General features: G+C 37.7%; 1 long non-coding RNA gene across 1 annotated transcript; it reads right to left on the reverse strand.

The window, feature by feature from the left end:
• Nucleotides 1-10,159: 10,159 nt before the first annotated feature.
• Nucleotides 10,160-12,690, reverse strand: LOC147366238 (uncharacterized). The gene is made up of 2 exons (XR_015132449.1): nucleotides 11,546-12,690; nucleotides 10,160-10,986 (listed from the first exon to the last, which is right to left on the reverse strand). It is a non-coding gene; the product is annotated as an uncharacterized LOC147366238 (long non-coding RNA).
• Between the last annotated feature and the right edge of the window lie 414 nt (nucleotides 12,691-13,104).

Below are 13,104 nucleotides of genomic sequence, written 5' to 3' on the forward strand. Positions count from 1 at the left end.
TTTCTGACCTGCATATAGGTTTCTCAAGAGGCAGGTCAGGTGGTCTGGTATTCCCATCTCTTTCAGAATTTTCCACAGTTTATTGTGATCCACACAGTCAAAGGCTTTGGTGTAGTCAATAAAGCAGAAATAGATGTTTTTCTGGAATTCCCTTGCTTTTTTGATAATCCAGCTGATGTTGGTAATTTGATCTCTGGTTTCTCTATCTTTCCTAAAACTAGCTTGAACATCTGGAACTTCATGGTTCATGTATTGCTGAAGCCTGGCTTGGAGGATTTTGAGCATTACTTTACTAGCATGTGCTGCTGCTGCTGAGATGAGTGCAATTGTGCAGTAGTTTGAGCATTCTTTGGCATTGCCTTTCTTTGGGATTGGAATGAAAACTGACCTTTTCCAGTCCTATGGCCACTGCTGAGTTTTCCAAATTTGCTGGTATATTGAGTGTCGCACTTTCACAGCATCATCTTTCAGGATTTGAAATCGTTCAACTGGAATTTCATCACCTCCACTAGTTTTGTTTGTAGTGATGCTTCTTAAGCCCCACTTGACTTCACATTCCAGGATGTCTGGCTCTAGGTGAATGATCACGCCATCGTGATTATCTGAGTCATGAGGATCTTTTTTGTACAGTTCTTCTGTGTATCTTGCCACCTCTTCTTAATATCTTCTGCTTCTGTTAGGTCCATACCATTTCTGTCCTTTATCAAGCCCATCTTTGCATGAAATGTTCCCTTAATATCTCTAACTTTATTGAAGAGATCTATAGTCTTTCCTTTTCCTATTTCCTATTCTATTATTTCCCTCTATTTCTTTGCACTGATCACTGAGAAAGGCTTTCTTATCTCTCCTTGATATTCTTTGGAACTCTGCATTCAAATGTGTATATCTTTCCTTTTCTCCTTTGCTTTTCACTTCTCTTCTTTTCACAGCTATGTAAAGCCTCCTCAGACAGCCATTTTGCTTTTTTGCATTTCTTTTTCTTGGGGATGTTCTTGATCCCTGTCTCCTATACAGTGTCACGAACCTCCATCCATAGTTCATCAAGCACTCTGTCTATCAGATCTAGTCCTTTAAATCTATTTCTCACTTCCACTGTATAATCATAAGGGATTTGATTTAGGTCATACCTGAATGGTCTAGTGGTTTTCCCTACTTTCTTCAATTTAAGTCTGAATTTGGCAATAAGGAGTTCATGGTCTGAGCCACAGTCAGCTCCCAGTCTTGTTTCTGCTGACTGTATAGAGCTTCTCCATCTTTGGCTGCAAAGAATACAATCAATCTGATTTCAGTGTTGGCCATCTGGTGACGTCCATGTGTAGAGTCTTCTCTTGTGTTGTTGGAAGAGGGTGTTTGCTATGACCAGTGCGTTCTCTTGGCAAAACTCTATGAGCCTTTGCCCTGCTTCATTCTGTACTCCAAGGCCAAATTTACCTATTACTCCAAGTGTTTCTTGACTTCCTACTTTCGCATTCCAGTCCCCTATAATGAAAAGGACGTCTTTTTTGGGCGTTAGTTCTAAAAGGTCTTGTAGGTCTTCATAGAACTGTTCAACTTCAGCTTCTTCAGCATTACCGGTGGGGGCATAGACTTGGATTACCATGATATTGAATGGTTTGCCTTGGAAACGAACAGAAATCATCTTGTCATTTTTGAGATTGCACCCAAGAACTGCATTTTGGACTCTTTTGTTGACTATTCCATTTCTTCTAAGGGATTCCTGCCCACAGTAGTAGATATAATGGTCATCTGAGTTAAATTCACCCATTCCAGTCCATTTAAGTTTGCTGATTCCTAGAATGTTGATGTTTACTCTTGCCATCTCCTGTTTGACCACTTCCAATTTCCCTTGATTTAGTTACTGCCAAATTATAAGTATGGAGGCTCATGGAGAGGAGCTAAAATCATGTTTCATTGGGGAATGGAACTTCATATCAATCTCATCACTTCTCAAATACTCTCAGGCTATGTCTAAAGCTGGGACATGGAGAAGAAAGCCCATGGTTTGGCAAACCTAATAGCAAGATTGGAAGGAAGGTTGCAGGTGAATTTATGCTTAGTCAGTAGACTCACACCCCATAATAATGAGAAGGAATGATTTTTGCAACTGCTGGCAAGTAACAGGAGCAAGTCAAAGTTCCAGGTAATAAATCAACAGATTAAAGCTCTGGTACATAAAAGATGAAAAGATTTTTTTGAAGGAGAGATGTCTTAACAATCAGTATAAAAGTGTGTGTGTGTTTGTGTGTGTGTGTGTGTGTCTAGACCAACAAAAGAGAACTGAGTTCCAAATGTGAACCAGTGTTGGGCTGCTAGACCCTGGCAACTAGAGGCAAGTGAAATCAACCAGGATAATATACATCTCTTAAAATGGACAATAATCTTACAGCAGAGTATGGGTTACAGGCGTGTTTGACACCTGAGTTACAAATGTTTGAGCCAAAACTTGAGGGATCGGTAGCAGTTTGTGAATTGGTATTGGAGCAATAAGAGATAAGGGGGAACAGAATGGGAGGAGAAAGCAGTTCACTGGAAGAAACTACACATGCAAAAGAAATACCAAAGAAAGCAAAGATTATTCAGTGAAGTATAACATTTTATCAGAATAGTGAAAAACAAGCTGGACACTATCTCTTGCTTTTAGTATGCTCATATATGGTCCAACTCCTATAATGCATTTACCGAGCAAATGATTAGAAGATTTAATTATCCAATTAAATATTATTTAGTTTACTGGAACCTGAACATATACATTAATTTAAGTTGCACAAATTTTTCATTTGGAAACCATTGTAACTGTACAAATAATTCACTGCTGTAGAGTGCACTGAAAATTATTGTGCCATATTTTAAGTAACACTGGCTTTACACTGAGAATACCACTTCTCAGCAGTCAAAGACAAGTTTTTTTGTTTTTTGTTGCTCTTTAATCCAATCTGTGCCATTTTTAAATGAAAATCCTGGAATCTGCCCAGTGAAGATTTTCTAGGGTATTCTAGTATTCATTTCTCAATTATGCTGTTGTTGTACAACAATACAAGTTCTTTAACTTCCTGATGATAATTAGACCACAGATGCATAATTAAATGTATTTTAGCTTACACAAATTAAGTCAAACAAAATCCTACTGTTCTCATTTGAGAAATATAAATAAACAGGCTTATATAGAAATTTGCATCCTTACCTAGTAAAGAATTGTATTTTATCATAGTTATTTTTTCAAATGGATGAAAAATTATTTATTATTTGTAATGAAGTCCATACTATGAGTACTTTCATTTTAAAACATTCTCTATGTTTCATTAACACAGTAGGGGATAAGTGTGTATAAAGACACTATGACCAGAAAAACCTCTTAAAAGGTGACAATAAGCTGTCATATGCCCTATACAAATAAATAAGCTAAAAAGAAAAAATAGTAAGAAAAAATAAATTATCCAAAAAAACTACCAATAGACTATTCAATTAAAAATACATTTGTTTAGAGTAGGATTTATTCACTGGGGGACACATATCAATAAGGCATAATCCTCATCAAGTTTATGATATATGAGGAAAATAAATTGAGAATTTACATCAAAATGAGAATCATATTAATAACAGTATACATACAATACAGTGGGAGCATCAAAGAGAAGCATCCTGCCTCTTTGAGGGAAAGAAAAGTTTTCACATGGATAGGGAAGAGCCTGGTAAATAGGGAGAGGAAATTTTAGGGAGGGCGTCAGGACACTGAGAAAATATTCATAAGGCATTTTACCATTTGAGGCTAGAAATATGGTACAATATGTCTCATTTGTTCAAATATGATAAAACCGTGTTTTTGTGTAGTTGATATTATTATTTACCTCAAAGTAAAGAGTTGCTTTGTTTTGTTTTAATGTTGTTATCTAACTTATACTTGTTTTTTTGAGCCCTGTGGACTTTTTTTTTTTAATACTTATACTTTTGACAGGGGGATTATAGCCATGCTTACCAATTATGGTGACAAAACATGGTGTCAATTTGCTGTTTACCTCCTTGAAAGTTATGTATCTCTAAAGCATGATTTGACCACCTAGTTGTAATCAGCAATTTTCTGTTTCTATATCATTCATTTTATGGTTTGTGTTTCTTGCTCTTTTTTTTCCATGGATGCCTTGAGATACAATTATTAATACATAAAAACTCTGTATCTTGGTTACCAAAACTAGAAGAATATGACACTTGACAATTCTAGGGCCTGACAGCTAACATCAGAAGAATATGACACTTGACAATTCTAGGGCCTGACAGCTAACATCTGTCTAGAGATATTTTAAAGCTACGTTGGTTAAATCACAACTCAATCACATTTATATGCCAGGAATCATTTTTATACCTTTACAAACTTGTTATTAACTACTTCATGTCTAGAGACAGAATGAGATGATTCATTTACACTGAGTTTGTGAATAGAAACTTAACATCTGGAGATATCCTCTTACTCATTTTTTAAATCAGTATGTTTTTGAGTGTACTTGACCTGGGAGGAGGAAATATTGATTATGACCTGTAGGTTTTCATTAACTATGGAACATATACCATGCTAGTTTTCTGAGAGGACATTTAGGCTCCAAACATGCAAATAAAGTACAGCTCTTATCTGAAATAGGATACTTAATGAATTTGGTAAATAGTCACATGATCATAAATACTAAGGGTACTGGTAAAAGTACTCTGTTCATTTTTAACTACAGATCTCAGTAATTTTGTAAGTAAGGCAAATTTAACTACATATTTCTATTCTTCAGAGTCACTATTATAAATTTTTCTTATTGATTCATTAATTCATATTTAGGCATTACTGTATACTGTATTGAGAAATTTCTATATACTGTATTGCATCATGAGAAACGCTGGACTGGAAGAAACACAAGCTGGAATCAAGATTGCCGGGAGAAATATCAATAACCTCAGATATGCAGATGACACCACCCTTATGGCAGAAAGTGAAGGGGAACTAAAAAGCCTCTTGATGAAAGTGAAAGTGGAGAGTGGAAAAGTTGGCTTAAAGTTCAACATTCAGAAAACAAAGATCATGGCATCTGTTCCCATCACTTCATGGGAAATAGATGGGGAAACAGTGTCAGACTTTATTATTTTGGGCTTCAAAATCACTGCAGATGGTGACTGCAGCCATGAAATTAAAAGATGCTTACTCCTTGGAAGGAAAGTTATGACCAACCTAGATAGCATATTAAAAAGCAGAGATATTACTTTGCCAACAAAGGTCTGTCTAGTCAAGGCTATGGGTTTTCCTGTGGTCATGTATGGATGTGAGAGTTGGACTGTGAAGAAGGCTGAGTGCTGAAGAATTGATGCTTTTGAACTGTGGTGTTGGAGAAGACTCTTGAGAGTCCCTTGGACTGTAAGGAGATCCAACCAGTCCATTCTGAAGGAGATCAGCCCTGGGATTTCTTTGGAGGGAATGATGCTGAAGCTGAAACTCCAGTACTTTGGCCACCTCATGAGAAGAGTTGACTCATTGGAAAAGACTCTGATTCTGGGAGGGATTGGGGGCAAGAGGAGAAGGGGACGACAGAGGATGAGATGGCTGGATGGCATCGCTGACTCGATGGACGTGAGTCTGAGTAAACTCCAGGAGTTTGTGATGGACAAGGAGGCCTGGCATGCTGCGATTCATGGGGTCGCAAAGAGTCGGACACGACTGTGAGACTGAACTGAACTGAACTGATATACTGTATTTTCTGTACTATACAGGGTCAATCTGAACAAGAAACTATTTAGATAGCATTTCATTACAGTTTATACAAATGTAGTTTGTGAAATTGATGTTTAGACATAGCTAAAGAAGAAAACAAAGAGGTGTTAGCTGTCATCTACTAAATTGAGTCTTGGAATCCTGTCTTGGTTCCACAGAATGAACAGGATCTCTTTATAGTGACAATATTGGCTCAAACTTGAGAAACCTGCCCATGTGTCTATTCCCTGAAACATGATTCATCAAAAATACTTGGTAATGCTCTTTACTGAGGCTAGTATTCTTTGAAATTTCTCTCAAAATAATTATGCAGGGACCTGTAGAAAAGTTTAAGGGAAAAGAAGAAACCAATAATGAGACTGAAAGATTTTGGTTAATTTATTACCATATATAGAAATTTCAGAATGGAAGTCTGGAATCTTCTGTGGAGGTAACAATCCATTTTTAATCATGAAGTCAGTGATAATCCTAAGAGTAAGAAAGTACTGTTAACAATGAGACATGGACAAACCTCTGCTGCTGCTGCTGCTGCTAAGTCACTTCAGTTGTGTCCGACTCTGTGCGACCCCATAGACGGCAGCCCACCAGGCTCCCCTGTCCCTGGGATTTGCCAGGCAAGAATATTGGAGTGGGTTTCCATTTCCTTCTCCAACGCATGAAAGTGAAAAGTGAAAGTGAAGTCACTCTGTCGTGCCCGACTCTTAGCGACCCCATGGACTGCAGCCTACCAGGCTCCTCCATCCATGGGATTTTCCAGGCAAGAGTACTGGAGTGGGGTGCCATTGCCTTCTCCAGGACAAATTTCTAGGGACTTCTAATTCATCTCATAAAGTATTTGTTGAGCTTGTCATGAACTGCCTATATTATAAAATAAATTTATAAATCAATCTGATGACAATTACTGAAAGTCTTTATACATGAATATGATTGTGTTTTTATTCAACCTGAAAGGAGCACAACTACAGAAATATATTTCAAGTACCACTGGTATCTACTTATCCCAGGGATCCAGTTTGAGTTTCTCTTTTTCATTTGCCAATACTCTACAGAATGAAGGCTTCATATCTAGCATGACTCTCTGTATATTTCAAACTAATTAAAAATACAGAGACCACCAAGATGCATACCTTTTTTTATCTCTTATTTTATAAAAACTGTTTGGTGTCAATCAGCCATCTAGCAAATCTCAAAGACAGTATGAGTTTGAAAAACTCTTAACAGTTTTATTATTCTGAATCTGAGTTTTTAAATTTGAAGTTAAGAAAGTGAAAGTGAAGTCGCTCAGTCGTATCCAACTCTTTGCAACCCCGTGGACTGTAGCCTACTAGGTTCCTCCGTCCATGGGATTTTCCAGGCAAGAATACTGGAGTAGGTTGCCATTTTCTTAAGAAAGTAAATATCAAAAAGAATTATAGGAAGATATAAGACAGGGTCATACTCAGTATTTAGAAAAAAGAAATAGTATCAGTTTTGGGTTAAACTGACAATATTTGAAGTGAACAGAACAGGTAATAAAAATTATTAGGAATTCTAGTTTTTACAAAAGAGAAGAAACTTTGTTAGTGATTGTAAAGTATTAAAAAAATGGAACATAAGGTAATAGGCTTTCAACTGACAGCATTTGGGTGACATAAGGAACTTCATCTATCTGATTATGGTACACCATTTTTTCTGTATTTTCATGTTATTAACAGGAAATACTATCAAAAACAAAGCAACTCTTATTTCACTCTGCATATAACCCATTTAACAAGTTGTTTTTGCATTAAAAGAGTAACAAATCTTTTTCCATATTATGGATTAACCTATAAAATGTGACCAACCTCACCTAAGTTTGTCAACACTTAATATTGTACATTTCTTTTTTAAAATATATTACAAACTGTTACTCACAGACAAATTTTCTTCAAGCTTTCACAACAAACTGTCTACTCTCTCATAATTTTAAATGATTATTATATACTTAATATCATTAACCAAAGTAACCAACTCTTGTTCCCAAAAAGACATAGAAAAATTGTAAAACTGTGGAAGTAAACAATGAACTATTATACACTAGCACCCTAGCAAATCCACGTAGCACCAGTAATGCAATCCTTCTATAGCCATACATTTTTTTTTAATATCTATGGATTCCTACTTCAACAGCAAGAAACCTGGCTCCCACCATCTGCCATCCATTAGCCTAATTATTCAATTCCAATACAAATGTATGGCCCTATCAGAACCCTCAACCTATATCCCCACAGCAAAGAACCTCATCAACTAAAATACAGGTTTTGCACAATGTTTTTCCATTTAGTCTTATGGATCTCACTCATTTCCAAAGTAACTGAAGTTATTATCTATCTCCCCATCCACCTCAGTGAGATGGTTTTATACATTTGTAATAGAATTAGGTTTTCTTGTCATAGTCTGCTGTCCTTCCTGGGATCTCTTGAGTTTCCAAGTGATGTTAGAAAAAAAAAAAAAACATAGACCAAGGTTCACTCTGTGCTCTGAGGTGAAACAAATGTGTAATGCCATATATCCACTATTATAGCATCATACAAAGTAATTTTACTGCTTGAAAAATCATTTGTTCTCTAGCCATGTATCCTCCCCAACTCTCCCAAGACCCTGGTAACTAACCACTATTTTATTGTCTCAACAGTTTTGCCTTTTATAATTTCATGTAATTATAAGCATAGAGAATATAGTCTTTTTCAGATATGTCTTTAACTCAGCAATATGCATTTAAGACTGCGCTTAGTCACTCAGTTGTGTATCGACTCTTGAGACCCTATGGACTACAGCATGGAAGTCTCCTCTGTCCATGGGGATTCTCCAGGCAAGAATACTGGAGTGGGTTGCCATGCCCTCCTCCAGGGACCTTTAAGACTGCTCCATGTCTTTCTGTGGCTTGGTAACTCATTTATTTCTATCACTGAATAAAATTCTACTGTGCAGATGAAAATGTCCTATTAAAGGATACATGACGGTTTCCAGTTTTTAATGATTATGAATAAGGCTGTTATAAATATTCACATGCAGGATTTTGTATGGATTTAAGTTTTCAGATCAATTGGGTAAATACTTAGAAGCTCAATTACCTTCCAAATGACTCTACCACTTTGTATTCTCATTATTTACCCATTCTCAATATTTCTTGTTTCATTTTGAGTTCTTTTTATGTTTTGGAAAAAGTCCTTTATTAGATATGATTTGCAAATATTTTCTTCCAGCCTTTTGAGTCTTAGCAGCATCTTTAGCCAAGCAGAAATTTTAATTTTATTAAAATCTATTTAAGCATACTTTATCATTTTTATCTTTTTGGATCATGCTTCCAGTGTTGTATTTAAAAATGCAGTGCCACAATATGTTTAAAAGGATGAAAGGGAAAAACCTACAACAAAGAATACTCTATCAAGCTAAGACCCTTGTTCAGATTCAATGATGAAATCAAAAACTTTCCAATATTGTATTGGTTTTGCCATACATCAACATGAATCCTCCACGGGTGTACACGTGTTCCCCATCCTGAACTACCCTCCCACTTCCCTCCCCATACCATCTCCCACAATATTGTAAAGTAATTAGCCTCCAATTAAAATAAATAAATTTAAATTAAAAAAAAAAAAAAAACTTTCTAGACAAGCAAAAGTTAAGAGAATTAAGCACCACCAAACAACTTTACCACAAATGCTAAAGAAACTTCTCTAAGCAGGAAACACAAGTGAAGGAAAAGACCTACACAAAATAAATCCAGAACAATTAAGAAAATGGTTCATACATATAATAGGATCATACATATAAATAATTACCTAAACTGTAAATAGATTAATTGTGCCAAACAGATTGGCTGGGTGGATGAGAACATTGCATGTATACACTTCCATTTACCACGGCACTCTATTTAACCCCACAAAATGTATGTAATTATTTTATACTGTTAGGTTAATCATGTTTCCATTATGGCTTACAACTATGTTTATCTTCTATTTTTTGTCTGGCTATTGATTGTAAAAACTGATAAACATCTTTTACTATTGTGATTATGTGACTGTGCTGTGCTCAGTTGCTCTGTCATGTCCCACTCTTTTCAACCCCATGGACTGTAGCCCCCCAGGCTCCTCTGTCCATGGGGATTCTCCAGACAAGAATACTAGAGTTGGTTGCCATGTCCTCTTCCAGGGGATCTTCGTAATCCAGGGATCAAACCCAGTTCTCCCACATTACAGGCAGATTCTTTACCATCTGAGTCACCAGGGAAGCCTGATAATGTAATGTAATGGTATTATTTGCTTAATACTTTTGTATCATGATTGGTCAACAGAAAATAATAGAATTCTACAGCACAAAAACTAAAAAAAAAAAAAAAAACACTGTCAAACTCAAAACCACCTAAATTTTCTTCTACAAAGAAAACAAGAAAAGTAGTTTTCTAGTTTAGTCTAATTTAATCTGGTTCCTATTGTCAAAAAACAAATTACTACTGATATCATGAATCTGTCATAAATAATTTGATTAGCTATTTTAGGTGGAAAAACTAAATTTACATAATGTTCAAAAATACCTGAAGCCCGTAAGAGTACTGTTTAAAAGACAGCCGTTTCTGTTATTTGTTTTGCACACATACTTTTTACATTTTCCTGCTTTTAAGTCACATGTGAAAACAAACACCACCATCAACAAAACTTGACTAAAAAGTCAGCTTGAAAATTGAGAAATTTTAAATTAGATTTTCCATAAGAAAATAAATGACTCGTAAATTATCAGATCAGATCAGTCACTCAGTCGTGTCCGACTCTTTGCGACCCCATGAATTGCAGCATGCCAGACCTCCCTGTCCATCACCAACTCCCGGAGTTCACTCAGACTCACATCCATCGAGTCAGTGATGCCATCCAGCCATCCCATCCTCTGTCATCCCCTTCTCCTCTTGCCCCCAATCCCTCCCAGCATCAGAGTCTTTTCCAAGGAGTCAGCTCTTCTCATGAGGTGGCCAAAGTACTGGAGTTTCAGCTTTAGCATCATTCCTTCCAAAGAAATCCCAGGGCTGATCTCCTTCAGAATGGACTGGTTGGATCTCCTTACAGTCCAAGGGACTCTCAAGAGTCTTCTCCAACAACACAGTTCAAAAGCATCAATTCTTCGGCGCTCAGCCTTCTTCACAGTCCAACTCTCACATCCATACGTGACCACAGGAAAATTATACCATTCTGCTAACAATATTTTTCACATTTTTACCCAATCAGAACACTTGACTTTAAAAGAAAATAAAAATACATTAAATTTTTTCAGGGATTCACAATACACTAGGAGATCTATATATAAATATGTACACATATAGAGAGGTGTATATAAACATACACACATGTAGCTTTACCAAGTCTTAAATAACTGTCATTATTGTTGTCATTGGATTGACAATATTGTCATTGGATTTACAACAATTATTGCTTGCATTTTCACCTACCATTTACTAGCCTAATATTACTTCACATTCTCATACTCTTTATCTTACAGCTTAACAACCAAGGTCATTAAGCTAATTCACAGCTAAACTGGTTTTTAGTTGAGTTACTACACCAGCAAGTGCCTGAAGCTTTCATAAAAGAAGTCCAGACTACTTAAAGCAAACGCTTTTTTTTTCTTTCCTCAAAAGTATTGAAGTCATATTTTAAATATTTATCTGCACTTTATTTTCTATAAACTAAACTTTTTTTTAACGTATGAGAGACTTCGTTAACTAATTTTCAGGATTCTTTGAAAAAGAATAAATTAAAACAGTCACGAAACTTTTGTGACTCAATTTTCTCTTACCTTGAATCTGGCCAACAGGTTTCAATGGCAGCACTGAGGCACGAAATCTGAGAATAATAGTCACAAACGTTCGTCAGCTTTCACCTGAATCTCTTGGATATCATTTCCTTATGCCATCTCTTGCAGTTAGGTTTGGGAGTTTTTTTCGGGAAGCGGGGATTGGTGTTTCTGTTTTTAACCTCGACAACTTTATTACGATGATTCCCTGGGTCTGTGGACACTGAGGTTTGCAGACGAACCAACCAACACTGGAGCTAAGCAGCCAGGTGGCACCAAGCGAGCTTCCTTTGAATCCCGCGCAAAGCTCTTCACAAAGAATGGAACTCCGAGTTCCCGGCGACCACCAGGCAGCTCAAACGCTGGCGGGAAACGCCTTCTCCAGCTCATCTCACAGGCACTAACTGCCACGTGTGAGTTCCAACTGCTTATCCAAACCTCGCGTTATTACATGAAGTGAGGGACGAAATCAAATCAACAGTTTAAAAAAAAAAAAACATAAAACCCAAGCTGCTGCCGTGTAGTTTCACGTCCCCATATCCCTGATAAGAGAGAGGACCATGAAGCTCTCAAAGGCCCATGGGGGCTCGGAGCGTTGTCTCCTTGGCGTCCTAAGGCCTGTACAGCACGGGCAGCTCCTTCCCCAGGGGTGCTGGAGCCACGCCACCTCCCCAGGACTTGAGAAAAAGCCCCAAGGCCCTGCTTGGCCTGAAGCAGTAGGCTTTCAGGAAAGGGACGAGGAGCCCAGCCATCCCTACAAAGCCCTTTTAGCTGTTACCCTTTGGTTTACATGCTGCGCATTTCCAACACTCTGGCTTTAAGAAGGAGTGAGATGTTTTCGTCCCAGATTTGCAAAGAATTGCTCCTGAAGGAGCATTCCATCCATGGTCTCCTCCACCTCTTTCACTCTACTTCCGGGCTCCAGGTCTGGAAGAAAGAGAATTCTGGGCCGCTGAGGCTTATGGCCTGCTGGACGGCTGGCGTGGGAACAGCATCAGGTATGCAGCGGGTGCAGCCTAAGGCTTTGGGAACCAATCATCAAGACCCCAGCCTCGAAGCCCTGCCCCCGGCCAGCTATCTGCCCCGTGGCCATGTAATAAATGAGGTTACTCTCAGACCTCAAAGCTGTAAGAAATTTGAGCTTTATAGTAAGTGTTAGTCGCTGAGTCGTGCCCAACTCTTTGGGACCCCATGGACTGCAGAAAATCCATGGGATTTTCCAGGCAAGGATACTGGAGTGAGTTGCCATTTTCTTTTCAAGGGAATCTTCCCAACCCAGGGATCAAACCCGCGTCTCCTGCACTGCAGGCAGATTCTTTACCCATTGAGCTACAAGGGAAGCCTAAAGCTTTATAGGGCAAAAGTCAAACCTAAGGGGCTATCAGTAAAATATAGTTTAGGATGAATTCCTGACCCACCATGTGGCTGTTAACACCTTTTCCTAACACCTGCAAAAGATTTTAAGGCAGAGTCCCTTAGGCTGTGGAAATAAAATGGAAAGGTTACTAAGCATCTTAATTGTGTGCCCCTAGACCATGGGTTGGAGAAGGCAATGGCAACCC

Source organism: Bos grunniens, chromosome 9 (genome assembly GCF_055505025.1).
Source record: "Bos grunniens cultivar Pamir isolate PY7600 chromosome 9, Bosgru_T2T1.0, whole genome shotgun sequence".
Taxonomy (NCBI): domain Eukaryota; kingdom Metazoa; phylum Chordata; class Mammalia; order Artiodactyla; family Bovidae; genus Bos; species Bos grunniens.